The sequence below is a fragment of the Rana temporaria genome, chromosome 8, assembly GCF_905171775.1.
Source record: "Rana temporaria chromosome 8, aRanTem1.1, whole genome shotgun sequence".
Taxonomy (NCBI): domain Eukaryota; kingdom Metazoa; phylum Chordata; class Amphibia; order Anura; family Ranidae; genus Rana; species Rana temporaria.
Genome location: NC_053496.1, coordinates 34,586,191 through 34,599,857, shown reverse-complemented (window position 1 = coordinate 34,599,857; position 13,667 = coordinate 34,586,191). Strand labels below are relative to the sequence as shown.

At 44.1% G+C, this 13,667-nt stretch overlaps 1 protein-coding gene across 21 annotated transcripts in view; it reads right to left on the bottom strand.

Moving 5' to 3' along the window:
* Positions 1-13,667, bottom strand: part of ABLIM1 (actin binding LIM protein 1) — a 297,962-nt gene that overhangs the window by 234,227 nt on the left and 50,068 nt on the right. The window contains exon 1 of one of the 21 annotated variants that reach the window (XM_040361553.1): positions 5,400-5,612. The exons of the other annotated variants lie outside the window; for them this stretch is intronic. The gene's annotated coding sequence lies outside the window, so the exon portion shown is untranslated. Of the gene's footprint in view, positions 1-5,399; positions 5,613-13,667 lie in introns of those variants that run through there. 21 annotated transcript variants of the gene reach the window in all.

Below are 13,667 nucleotides of genomic sequence, written 5' to 3'. Positions count from 1 at the left end.
CAAAAATACAAACCACATTATTTGGTTGTTTTAGAACAAAAACAAAGCTTATCTATAATGAACCAAAAACAAAGTCTGTAAAACCTAGAAATGGTTTATATTAATCTTGAAATGTAGTTCTAGGCTTAGCAAATGCAAATCAATTCAATGTAGAGTTCTAAGGAAGAGAATTGCCTCTGCCAGATCCTCTTTCATAGAGGCTCTTAAGTCCGACTTTATTATTTTTAGGGCTGAAAATAATCTTTCGACACTGACTTGGGTGGGTGGCATTGCAGTAACTATTCTGGCCACATCACTAACGATCTCTGGATAAACAAGGATGGCTTCTTCAACAGTAAGTTTTGATGAGCGATCATACTTTTCAACTTCTTTTAGTGCTTTATAAAACTCCTGTTGGAATTTTTTTATTTGGACACTTACTGGTTCTCTAACATGCGTTCCCTGTAAAAGCAGAACACAACACTATGGAAAGTATAAGTATTGCAGCTCCTAATTGTGCGTTGCGTGCCATATAGTGAAGCACATGAAAAGCATGCTTCTTCACGGTCACTTAACGTGTTTGTTTTGCGGTTACGTGAGGCACTGCATGCATTGGTCTTTATTCTTATGCCGCGTACACACCATCACTTTATGTGATGAAAAAAAATTACGTTTTTAAAAACGTCACTTTAATTGACTGTGTGTGGGGGAAAACTTCGTTTTATGTCTTGTAAAAAACGACCAAAAAAAATTGAAGCATGCTTCAATTTTATGTGTCGTTTTTCAAAAGTGCACTTTTTACTTCACAGAAATTGACCGTGTGTAGCAAAAAACGTCGTTTTCTAAGACGTTTTTTCATCCGCGCATGCCCAGAAGCTACTTATGAAGCAAGCTTCAATGGTAAAACGTGGTGGAACGTAACCTCACTTTGCTAGATCATTGTGAGAAAACGATGGTGTGTAGGCAACTTCGTCTTAGAAAATTGAAGTTTCAAAAACGTCATTTTTTACTTCACAGAAAGTGTCGTTTTTTTTCATCACATAAAGTGATGGTGTGTACGGGGCATTACAGTAGAGAAGTCATTAATTATAACTTTTTGTGAATTGGGACATTTAAACTTGCTTTTTTTTTTTTAATTCCAATCTAAATTTAGTAGGAGTCGGAGTCGGAGTCGGTGCATTGTTTGCCGACTCCGACTCTAGGTACCCAAAATTTCCCCCGACTCCGACTCCTCGACTCCGACTCCGACTCCACAGCCCTGGGAATAACAATGTTAAAGTATGGCCGCCGTTCCCGCCGCGAGATTCGAATTTTTTACGTCGTTTGCATAAGTCGTCTGCGAATCGGGAGTTACGTCGTTTACGTCCACGTCTAAATCAATAGGCCCCTACGGCGTACTTAGCCACAATGCGCACTGGGAAATGTAGGCGCCCGGTGGATGCGCAGTAGCAAAAAACGTCAAAAAACGTGAGGTCAAGCCTCATTTCCATACAACACGCCCCCCTCCAACCAATTTGAATTAGGCGCCCTTACGCCCGCCGCGATTACACTACGCCGCCCTAAGTAAGGAGGTAAGTGCTTTGAGAATCATGTACTTTCCTCTCTTACTTAAGGCGGCGTAGTGTAAACACGCTAGGCTACGCCGACCTTAGTTTTGCGCGCCCCTACCTGAATCTACCCATTGGTGCACACAAAGTGGATTTATTGAAAAATATATTTTTTAATGCGTACATGGTGTTTGATTGGAAGCAATGAAAATAGATGTTCCACTTCAATTAGTTAATAACGTGTATGTAAAGCTCAAAAAAGTACATGAGCTACTTTTAGGCTGATTAAAAAACGTTTTTGACCCCATAGACTTCAATAGAAATGCCTGACTTGAGCGCTTTACAAACATTTTACGAGAGATTCCCCAATTCCCAAGGTGTGAATGGAGTTTAGTAAACCCAGTAAATCGATACACTCAGGTGTGAATGGAGCCTTACCCAAAGGGAACCCATGAATTAATTTTCATGTCTCAGGGTACACAGCTAAGCCCAACTCATTGGTGGCCAGGCAGAAAAATTGCCCCTTGCATTGTTGGCTAGAGGGAAAAATCCCACCTTACCCTTACAGATAGTTCAAAATATCATTGGTATCTGGCTACTGGCAATGCCATAAGGTGTTAGACCCAGACCTATGCAGACACCATCAGATTTGAGGTCAATCAGCCACAGAATCCCTAACAACTTCTGGAGGTACCCTAGGGTTCCAGGGAACCCTGGTTGAGAATGGCTGGGCTAGAGCTCTGCCTAGAATTTATTGTGGTATGTATACCCACTGTGAAGGTTTCCTCCTCTATTTGTCCTGGTGACCACTGTAAATTAAACAGAAAGCAAGGTGAAAACCTGAATTTTGTTGTCATGAAAGCTAAAGCTAGAGACAAATGTTCTAGTGATTACCATGCAAGTTATTTTTTTGTGTGTTTTTAAGACAGGAAGTGAAAAGAAGTCTCCCTAACAGGACATGGACAGCAAAAAAAAAAAAAAAGAGAAAAAAATAAAGGTGGTTTTATCCCATCCCTACTCAATTTAAACTACAAAAATATTGGTTTGGCTTTACATACATGCGGTGTAACGTAAATGACATACGTTACGTCGCCGCATTTGTACCTGAATCTGGCCCTATATGTGTAAAATACATGTGTGGTAAAGAAATTGTGGGCCAGATTCAGGTACAAATGCGGCGGCGTAACGTATGTCATTTACGTTACACCGCCGCAAGTTTTCAGCGCAAGTGCTTGATTCACAAAGCACTTGCCTGTAAACTTGCGGCGGCGTAGCGTAAAGCCGTCCGGCGCAAGCCTGCCTAATTCAAATGGGGCATGTATCATTTAAATTAGGCGCATTCCCGCGCCGAACGGACTGTGCATGCTCCGTTTTGAAATTTCCCACCGTGCTTTGCGTGAAATGACGTCGCACCGACGTAATTTTTTGAACTGCGACGTGCGTTACGTCCTTTCCTATTCCCGGACGTCTTACGCAAAAAAAAAAATTAAAATTTGACGCGGGAACGACGGCCATACTTTAACATGGGCTGTCTAATTTTACACCACCTAAATAGCAATCGCAACTTTACGACGGGAAAAGCCGGCTAGCGACGACGTAAGAGAATGCGACGAACGCGCGTACCTTCGTGGATCGCCGTAAACAGCTAATTTGCATACCCGACGCGGAAAACGACGCAAACTCCACCCAGCGGGCGCCGAAGTATTGCATCCTAAGACCTGAAGGCGTACGAAGCCGTACGCCTGTCGGATCCTAGCCCAAAGCCGTTGTATCTTTGTTTGAGAATTCAAAATAAAGATACGACGCGGCAAATTTGAAAGTACGCCGGAGTATCAGCAGATACTCCGGTGTACTTTTTCTGTGAATCTGGCCCTGTGAGTTTTTAATGTCCACGTGATACATTTTGACATCATTTTTCAAATTTTTAAAACTTATTGGAGACAATGAGGAAGGAAACAATAGTTATTTGTTTATCTCAGCTTTTAAGGGAACAAGGAGCTCTCCAAAAAAAAAGCTACCGTGGTTTTGTGTTTGTGACAAAAAATAGCCCCTCGCTATTTTATTTATTTTTTCACAAAAGGAGAAAAACAGCCAGTAAAAAAACAAGTGAAATAAAAATTTTAATTATACACCGGAAAAAAAAAGAATCAAAATATCTAAATGCACCCAAAAAACAAACAAAACATCTAAATACATCCCAAATTTTATTTTATTTTTTCAGACTTTGCCTAAGAAGCGCCTGCATCTGGGAAATTCAATCATTTTGCACTCGTCCCTAGTGAATGTGTCTAGGCAGCTCACTATACAATGTAAACAAGCACCACACACAAAAATAAAATACAAAAGTGCAACAACCCACAGCACCCAATCAGGAATATTCATTGTTCCGAACTCCATCAACCTTATGAAAGCTAAAAAAAATATCTTGAAAGAAGATAAAAAGATAAAAAATAATAATAATAAAAATAAAAAAAATATATATATATATATATATATATATATATATATATATATATATATATTTTTTTTTTTGCATTTACCAGATTAAACAAAACAGCCTCATACAATCATGTCTGCTTGACTGTTGTTAAAAAAAAATATTGCACACAATGCAGCCGATCCTTTCCTCAGTTTGAAGCAGTTTAGTCAAAAAATGATTAGGAATTGGTTACCTTGGGTTATTGCACTTTGCACATTTTAGTTAAAGTGTATCTAAAGCCAAAACATTTTGGGCCAGATTCACAGTGCAAGTACGCCGGCATATCTACTTTCAAATTTGCCGCGTTGTATCTTTAGTTTGAATCCTCAAACCAAGATACGACGGCTTCTGGCTTCAATCCGACAGGCGTACGCCTTCGGATCGTAGGTGCAATACTTCGGCGCCCGCTGGGTGGAGTTCGCGTCGTTTTCCGCGTCGGGTTTGCAAATTAGCATTTTCCGCCGATCCACGAAGGTACGCGCGGCCGTCGCATTCTCTTACGTCGTCGCTGGTCGGCTTTTCCCGGCGTATAGTTAAAGCTGCTATTTTGCAGCGTATAGATAGACTTGCCATGTTAAAGTATGGCCGTCGTTCCCGCGTCGAATTTAGAATTTTTTTTTTTTTTTTGCGTAAGTCGTCCGTGAATAGGAAAGGACGTAACTCACGTCGAAGTTCAAAGAAAAAGACGTCGGTGCGACGTCATTTCGCGCAAAGCACGGCGGGAAATTTAAAAACGGAGCATGCGCAGTTCAATCGGCCCGGGGACGCGCTTCATTTAAATGAATCACGCCCCCTACCCGCATAATTAGGAAATACGCGCCGAGAAATACACTACGCTGCCGTAACTTACGGCGTGAAATCTTTGAGGATTTCAAAATACGCCAGGTAAGGTACGGCAGCGTAGCGTATCTCTGATACGCTGCGCCTGGGCAATTCTATGTGAATCTGGCCCTTTTTTTTTTTTTTTTTTTGGATGCAGTGGTGAAGGGTTAGAACCTTCCTTGAGTTTGCATTGATGTCAGTGTCCCACATTGGTAAGATTCCACCCCTCTATCCGTCCTGGTGACCACTGGGGCTGGAAGTCACGAGAAAACCGACAATTTTACAGTTGTCACCATAAATAGAGGGAAAGTCTTTATGTCACTATTAATAGAGGGGAAGTCTTCCAATGGGGACAACTGTCCAAGGAGATTTCCATCACATTGGAGAGCTTTGTTCTCACTTCCTGTTGTGTCTCTGGGATAGGAAGTAAAGGGAACTTTCTCAAATATGACAGAAATGGCAAACCATTCTATACTCCATTAAAAATTTAAATAATAAAAAACAAAACAAAAAAAAAAAAATTGTCTTATGATATGTTTTAAGCCCAATTATTAGTGAATGTCTTCACTGACCTTCTCCCTGAACGCAGAATGAAGTCTCTTCCTCCAGTCCCAGCGTGAAGTGCTCAGCACAGAACACACTTCTTGCAGAATCTTTGTGTCGGCCTCCTATCAGCTGCTCTCTGGTCTGACCAGGAATGTCTTCATAGAATTAGTATCACAGGACGGACACAAGGGTCTATCCTTTTGAGGATGATGCAAACGTTTTTGTGAGGTATGTCCCAGAATAGGCGCACAATGAGGTCCTCTTAGACAGCGATAAAGATTCTTGTGATTGGAATGTCATTGTGTGTATGGAGGGGACAGCCTGGAGGAAGAGCGCAGCTTCTCCCGGTACAAACACATGACGGGCCAGGAATGTAACAACCAAGAGTGATAGCGAGAAATATATAAACACGTCACCATTCACATCTCTCCACCATCTATCTATACATTCACATCTCTCCACCATCAATACATCCACATCTCTCCACCATCTATACATTCACATCTCTCCACCATCTATCTATACATTCACATCTCTCCACCATCTATCTATACATTCACATCTCTCCACCATCTATACATTCACATCTCTCCACCATCTATCTATACATTCACATCTCTCCACCATCAATACATTCACATCTCTCCACCATCTATCTATACATTCACATCTCTCCACCATCTATACATTCACATCTCTCCACAATCTAACCATACATTCACATCTCTCCACCATCTATCTATACATTCACATCTCTCCACCATCTATACATTCACATCTCTCCACAATCTAACCATACATTCACATCTCTCCACCATCTATCTATACATTCACATCTCTCCACCATCTATCAATACATTCACATCTCTCCACCATCTATACATTCACATCTCTCCACCATCTATCTATACATTCACATCTCTCCACCATCTATCTATACATTCACATCTCTCCACCATCAATACATTCACATCTCTCCACCATCTATCTATACATTCACATCTCTCCACCATCTATCTATACATTCACATCTCTCCACCATCAATACATTCACATCTCTCCACCATCTATCTATACATTCACATCTCTCCACCATCTATACATTCACATCTCTCCACAATCTAACCATACATTCACATCTCTCCACCATCTATCTATACATTCACATCTCTCCACCATCTATCAATACATTCACATCTCTCCACCATCTATACATTCACATCTCTCCACCATCTATCTATACATTCACATCTCTCCACCATCTATCTATACATTCACATCTCTCCACCATCAATACATTCACATCTCTCCACCATCAATACATTCACATCTCTCCACCATCTATCTATACATTCACATCTCTCCACCATCAATACATTCACATCTCTCCACCATCTATCTATACATTCACATCTCTCCACCATCTATACATTCACATCTCTCCACCATCTATACATTCACATCTCTCCACCATCTATCTATACATTCACATCTCTCCACCATCTATCTATACATTCACATATCTCCACCATCTATCTATACATTCACATCTCTCCACCATCTATCTATACATTCACATCTCTCCACCATCTATCTATACATTCACATCTCTCCACCATCTATACATTCACATCTCTCCACCATCTATACATTCACATCTCTCCACTATCTATCTATCTATACATTCACATCTCTTCACCATCAATCTATACATTCACATCTCTCCACCATCAATACATTCACATCTCTCCACCATCAATACATTCACATCTCTCCACCATCAATACATTCACATCTCTCCACCATCAATACATTCACATCTCTCCATCATCAATACATTCACATCTCTCCACCATCCATCTATACATTCACATCTCTCCACCATCTATACATTCACATCTCTCCACCATCTATCTATACATTCACATCTCTCCACCATCTATACATCCACATCTCTCCACCATCTATCTATACATTCACATCTCTCCATCATCTATACATTCACATCTCTCCACTATCTATCTATACATTCACATCTCTTCACCATCAATCTATACATTCACATCTCTCCACCATCTATACATTCACATCTCTCCACCATCTATACATTCACATCTCTCCACCATCTATCTATACATTCACATCTCTCCACCATCTATACATTCACATCTCTCCACCATCTATCTATACATTCACATCTCTCCACCATCTATCTATACATTCACATCTCTCCACCATCTATACATTCACATCTCTCCACCATCTATCTATACATTCACATCTCTTCACCATCAATCTATACATTCACATCTCTCCACCATCTATCTATACATTCACATCTCTCCACCATCTATACATTCACATCTCTCCACCATCTATCTATACATTCACATCTCTTCACCATCAATCTATACATTCACATCTCTCCACCATCTATCTATACATTCACATCTCTCCACCATCAATACATTCACATCTCTCCACCATCTATCTATACATTCACATCTCTCCACCATCTATACATTCACATCTCTCCACCATCTATCTATACATTCACATCTCTCCACCATCTATCTATACATTCACATCTCTCCACCATCTATACATTCACATCTCTCCACCATCTATACATTCACATCTCTCCACCATCTATACATTCACATCTCTCCACCATCTATCTATACAATCACATCTCTCCACCATCTATACATTCACATCTCTCCACCATCTATCTATACATTCACATCTCTCCACCATCTATCTATACATTCACATCTCTCCACCATCCATCTATACATTCACATCTCTCCACCATCTATACATTCACATCTCTCCACTATCTATCTATACATTCACATCTCTCCACCATCTATCTATACATTCACATCTCTCCACCATCTATCTATACATTCACATCTCTCCACCATCTATCTATACATTCACATCTCTCCACCATACGGGAAAATTAATTTTTATTGGTCATTAAGGTGAAGCTCAGATCTTCACCTCTCTCAAGCTGCACCCAAGTTGGTGGAATGAAAGTATTCCATTCCTTATTTTATTTATTACAGGTACTTATATAGCACCGTCAATTTACGCAGCACTTTACACATGGATTGTACAATCCCTGCCCTCAAGGAGCTTACAATCTAAGGCTCCTAAAGGTTCGTACACACTATAAGAAAATCGGGCGAACATTTACGTCCCAAGAATTTTTGAGAACTGTTGTGGACACTGATTGGTACTGCCATCCATTTATTATGGGGGTCAGGCTGGCAGGTGTTGGGCACTGATTGGCAGCTGATGGGCACCTTTTGGGGGCTGTGCTGATAATCAATATGCTGATTATCAACACAGACCCCCCCCCCCTCCCTCTGACAGGGAGAGCCACCGATCGGCTCTCCCTGTCAGCGTGAACCGAGGCGAGCCGTTTACCGGCACTTCCTGGTTCATGTGTTGATCGGCTGTGATTGTTTAATTCTCTAGATGTGCAAAGCTGGTAGAGACATCCCCAGAAAGACTTGCAGCTGTAATTGCAGTGAAAGGAGGTTCTACAAAATATTGACTCAGGGGGGCTGAATACAAAATGTACCCCACACTTTTCACATATTTGTAAAAAAAAAAAAAAATTAAAACCATTTATCATTTTCCTTTCACTTCACAATTATGCGCCACTTTGTGTTGATCTATCACATAAAATCCCAATAAAATACATTTACGTTTTTGGTTGTAACATGAGAAAATGTGGAAAATTAAGGGCTATGAATACTATTTCAAGACACTGTGGGCCAGATCCACAAAAACCTGACGTAACTTAAAAAATCCAATTTAAGTTACACTGGCTTAAAGTTTCTACCTAAGTGCCTGATCCACAAAGCACTTATCTAGAAATTTCAGGCTGTGTAACTAAAATTCCGCCGGCGCAAGGCGTTCCTATTCAAATGGGGCGAGTCCCATTTAAATGAGGCGCGCTCCCGCGCCGGCCGTACTGCGCATGCGCGTCGGCCGTACTGCGCATGCGCGAAGTTACGTTACGCCGAGTTTTGAGGATCGCGACGGCTTAAAGTTGCGTCGGGGAAAAAAAAAATGACAGCGGCATGCATTCCTGAGGGAGAACTCCATGCCAATTTTCAAAGAAAAAACCGGCATGGGTTCCCCCCCCAGGAGCATACCAGGTCCTTAGGTCTGGCATGGGTTGTAAGGAGACCCCCCCACGCCGAAAAATTGACGTAGGGGGTCCCCCTACAATCCATACCAGACCCGTATCCAAAGCACGGTCCCCGGCCGGCCAGGAAGGGAGTGGGGACGAGCGAGCGCCCCCCCCCCTCCTGAGCCGTGCCAGGCCGCGTGCCCTCAACATGGGGGGGTTGGGTGCTCTGGGGCAGGGGGGCGCACTGCGGGCCCCCCCACCCCAGAGCACCCTGTCCCCATGTTGATGAGGACAGGACCTCTTCCCGACAACCCTTGCCATTGGTTGTCGGGGTCTGCGGGCGGGGGCTTATCGGAATCTGGGAGTCCCCTCAAATAAGGGGGCCCCCAGATACCGGCCCCCCACCCTAAGTGAATGGATATGGGGTACATCGTACCCCTATCCATTCACCTGGAGGCAAAAAGTAAAAGTTAATAAACACACAACACAAGGCTTTTTAAAATATTTTATTATTCTGCTCCGGACGCCCCCCCTGTCTTCGTTATTAGCTCAATTACCAGGGGGGGCTTCTTCTTCCACTCTCCGGGGGTCTTCTCCGCTCTCCGGGGGTCTTCCGCTCTCCGGGGGGGGCTTCTCCGGACTCCGGGGGGGCTTCTCCGGACTCCGGGGGGGCTTCTCCGGACTCCGGGGGGCTTCTTCCATCTTCTCCCCTCTTCCGCTCTTGACTCGGCGAACCCCGGTTCTTCTGCAGCTCTCCGGTGCCTTCTTCTTCAGCGCTGGCTGCCTGCTATGTTTGTGTGTTAGCTCGATTTCAAACAGGCAGCCGGCGCGGTCTTCTGTGGCGTCATCTTCTCTTCTGGTCTTCTGTTCTTCCGATGTTGTCTCGTCGCCTGTTGTCGCTGTAATGATGGAAGCGCGCCTTGCATCACATTTATATAGGCATCACCGTCCCATCATGCTCCGGTAGGTACCCACGTGGTGGGTGCCTACCCACGTGCACCCACCACGTGGGTACCTACCGGAGCATGATGGGACGGTGATGCCTATATAAATGGGATGCAAGGCGCGCTTCCATCATTACAGCGACAACAGGCGACGAGACAACATCGGAAGAACAGAAGACCAGAAGAGAAGATGACGCCACAGAAGACCGCGCCGGCTGCCTGTTTGAAATCGAGCTAACACACAAACATAGCAGGCAGCCAGCGCTGAAGAAGAAGGCACCGGAGAGCTGCACAAGAACCGGGGTTCGCCGAGTCAAGAGCGGAAGAGGGGAGAAGATGGAAGAAGCCCCCCGGAGTCCGGAGAAGCCCCCCCGGAGTCCGGAGAAGCCCCCCCGGAGTCCGGAGAAGCCCCCCCCGGAGAGCGGAAGACCCCCGGAGAGCGGAGAAGACCCCCGGAGAGTGGAAGAAGAAGCCCCCCCTGGTAATTGAGCTAATAACGAAGACAGGGGGGGCGTCCGGAGCAGAATAATAAAATATTTTAAAAAGCCTTGTGTTGTGTGTTTATTAACTTTTACTTTTTGCCTCCAGGTGAATGGATAGGGGTACGATGTACCCCATATCCATTCACTTAGGGTGGGGGGCCGGTATCTGGGGGCCCCCTTATTTGAGGGGACTCCCAGATTCCGATAAGCCCCCGCCCGCAGACCCCGACAACCAATGGCAAGGGTTGTCGGGAAGAGGTCCTGTCCTCATCAACATGGGGACAGGGTGCTCTGGGGTGGGGGGGCCCGCAGTGCGCCCCCCTGCCCCAGAGCACCCAACCCCCCCATGTTGAGGGCACGCGGCCTGGCACGGCTCAGGAGGGGGGGGGCCGCTCGCTCGTCCCCACTCCCTTCCTGGCCGGCCGGGTAGCGTGCTTTGGATACGGGTCTGGTATGGATTGTAGGGGGACCCCCTACGTCAATTTTTCGGCGTAGGGGGGTCTCCTTACAACCCATACCAGACCTAAGGGCCTGGTATGCTCCTGGGGGGGAACCCATGCCGGTTTTGTTTTTTACAAATTGACGTGGAGTTCTCCCTCGGGAAAGCATACCAAATGCCGTCGCTGCAATGGGCCTTTACAAGGTGTGACTAACTTTACACTTTGTAAAACGAGCCCTAATTTTACACTTGCAAAATAACACTTACGGCGCAAAAAAGAAGCTAGAAAGCTTTGTGGATCGCCTTAAGTGCTAATTTGCATACTAGCAACGGCATTTCGACTCGAAATGCCCCCAGCGGCGGATGCGGTACTGCATCCTAAAATTAGGCAGTGTAAATCCCTTACACATGCCGGATCTTCTGTGTAACTTTGGAAAAAGCCTTTTGAGGATCGTTTCCAAAGTTACACACAGACTGAACAGCACTTAAGTCGGAGTATCTCTTTTGAGGATCTGGCCCTGTAAGTCAATGTTTGGCAGACAATGGAGAGTTAAAGTGGAACTCTCTCAATCAATATAAACCATTTTGAATCCTTATTCTACTATTCTTAGTAAATAGATAGGAAGGTATATTTTTTCCATTTCTTCAGTTGCTTCCTGGCCTAGGCCAATTATATCATACATCCCATCTAGAGGAGGGGCTTTCTCAGCTAAGAAAGTCCTCCTGCCTGCATGCCTTAGCTAAGGACAGGTGAATTCCAGTAAGTAAGTGCTACATAAATCATTTGCCCTTGCTCAAAATGGCTGCGGCTAGAAATGTTGGCGGGGGAGGTGTTTTTCATAATACAAATGTACACCACACTTTTCACATATTTATTTGTACAAAATTTTCAAAAACATTTATAATTTTCCTTCCACTTCACAATTATATGCCACTTTGTGTTTGTCTGTCACATAAAATCCCAATAAAATACATTTACCGGTACGTTTTTGGTTGTAACATGACAAAATGTGAAAAATTCCAAGGGGTATGAATACTTTTTCAAGGCACTATAACAGGTCAGAAGATGCAGCCAAAATGTTTCAGAAACATAAATGAACATTTAAAAAAAAAAAAAACACACATATTGATTTATGTTATCTCAGCTTTAACCCCCTCATGAAGGGGGAGTTGTGAGCCCCTGAAACGAGTTGGCTTCATGGTCAACCTTTACTGGACTTAGTATGAATTTGTGACACTCTTATCCTTTGCATAGTTTTTACCTATGCAAGTGGACTAAAGCTGGCACAACACATACAGTCTAATTACACAACCCATTCAGATCTGCCTGTGAGAGGGTAGATATAAACACTGAGGCCCCGTACACACGGCCGAGAAACTCGACGAGCAAAACACATCATTTTGCTCGTCGAGTTCCTTGTGAAGCCGCCGAGGATCTCGGCGAGCCAAGTTTCCCCATTGACTAACGAGGAAATAGAGAACATGTTCTCTATTTGGCCCGACGAGATCCTCGTCGGTTTCCTCGGGCGAAAGTGTACACACGACCGAGTTTCTCGGCAGAATACGGCTCCGATCGATTTTCTGGCTGAATTCTGCCGAGAAACTCAGTCGTGTGTACGGGGCCTAACTGCATAAGGTCCAGTTTGGCATGTGCATTGTGTATAAAAAAAATAAAAAATTCCCCCATAAAATCCAGTTGTTTTTATCCCTTTTCAGCTCACAAGGCAGAAGCATAGTCAGGCTAGCAGGGAGCAGACAAGGGCTTGACAAGGGTAGTTGGTAGAATCAAAGTCCAAATAGAGTTCAACAGGCTTAGGTCAGAGGTCAGATGTGGTCCCACTGACTTCAATAGGAGCGCATTAAAAAAAAACCACACATTTTTCTCCAATATATTTGGCCAATGAAAATATATTTCCCAGGCTTGCTGCCTGGGTATGATAAAGCCAAGTGCGGGCCTAAGCTCTGGGACCCAAGGCCTTTTCTCTTTTGCCCCTGGGCTGTTACCAGGAGAAGGGACTGTGTAGGGGCCTCTGACGTCCAAGCTTGCTGCCTGGGGCCTGGGGATAGTGAAGCCAAGTGTGGGCCTAGGTCTGGGACCTAAGGTCTTTTGTCTTTGCACCCTGTTACTAGGAGAGGTGGTTATGTTGGAGGCATCTGCCTCCTGGCCCGCTGTCTGGGTATGGTGAAGCCACTTGCAGGCCTAGTTCTGAGACCTAAGGTCTTTTGTCTTTGCATCCTGTTACTAGGAGAGGTGGTTATGTTGGAGTGTTGGAGGCATC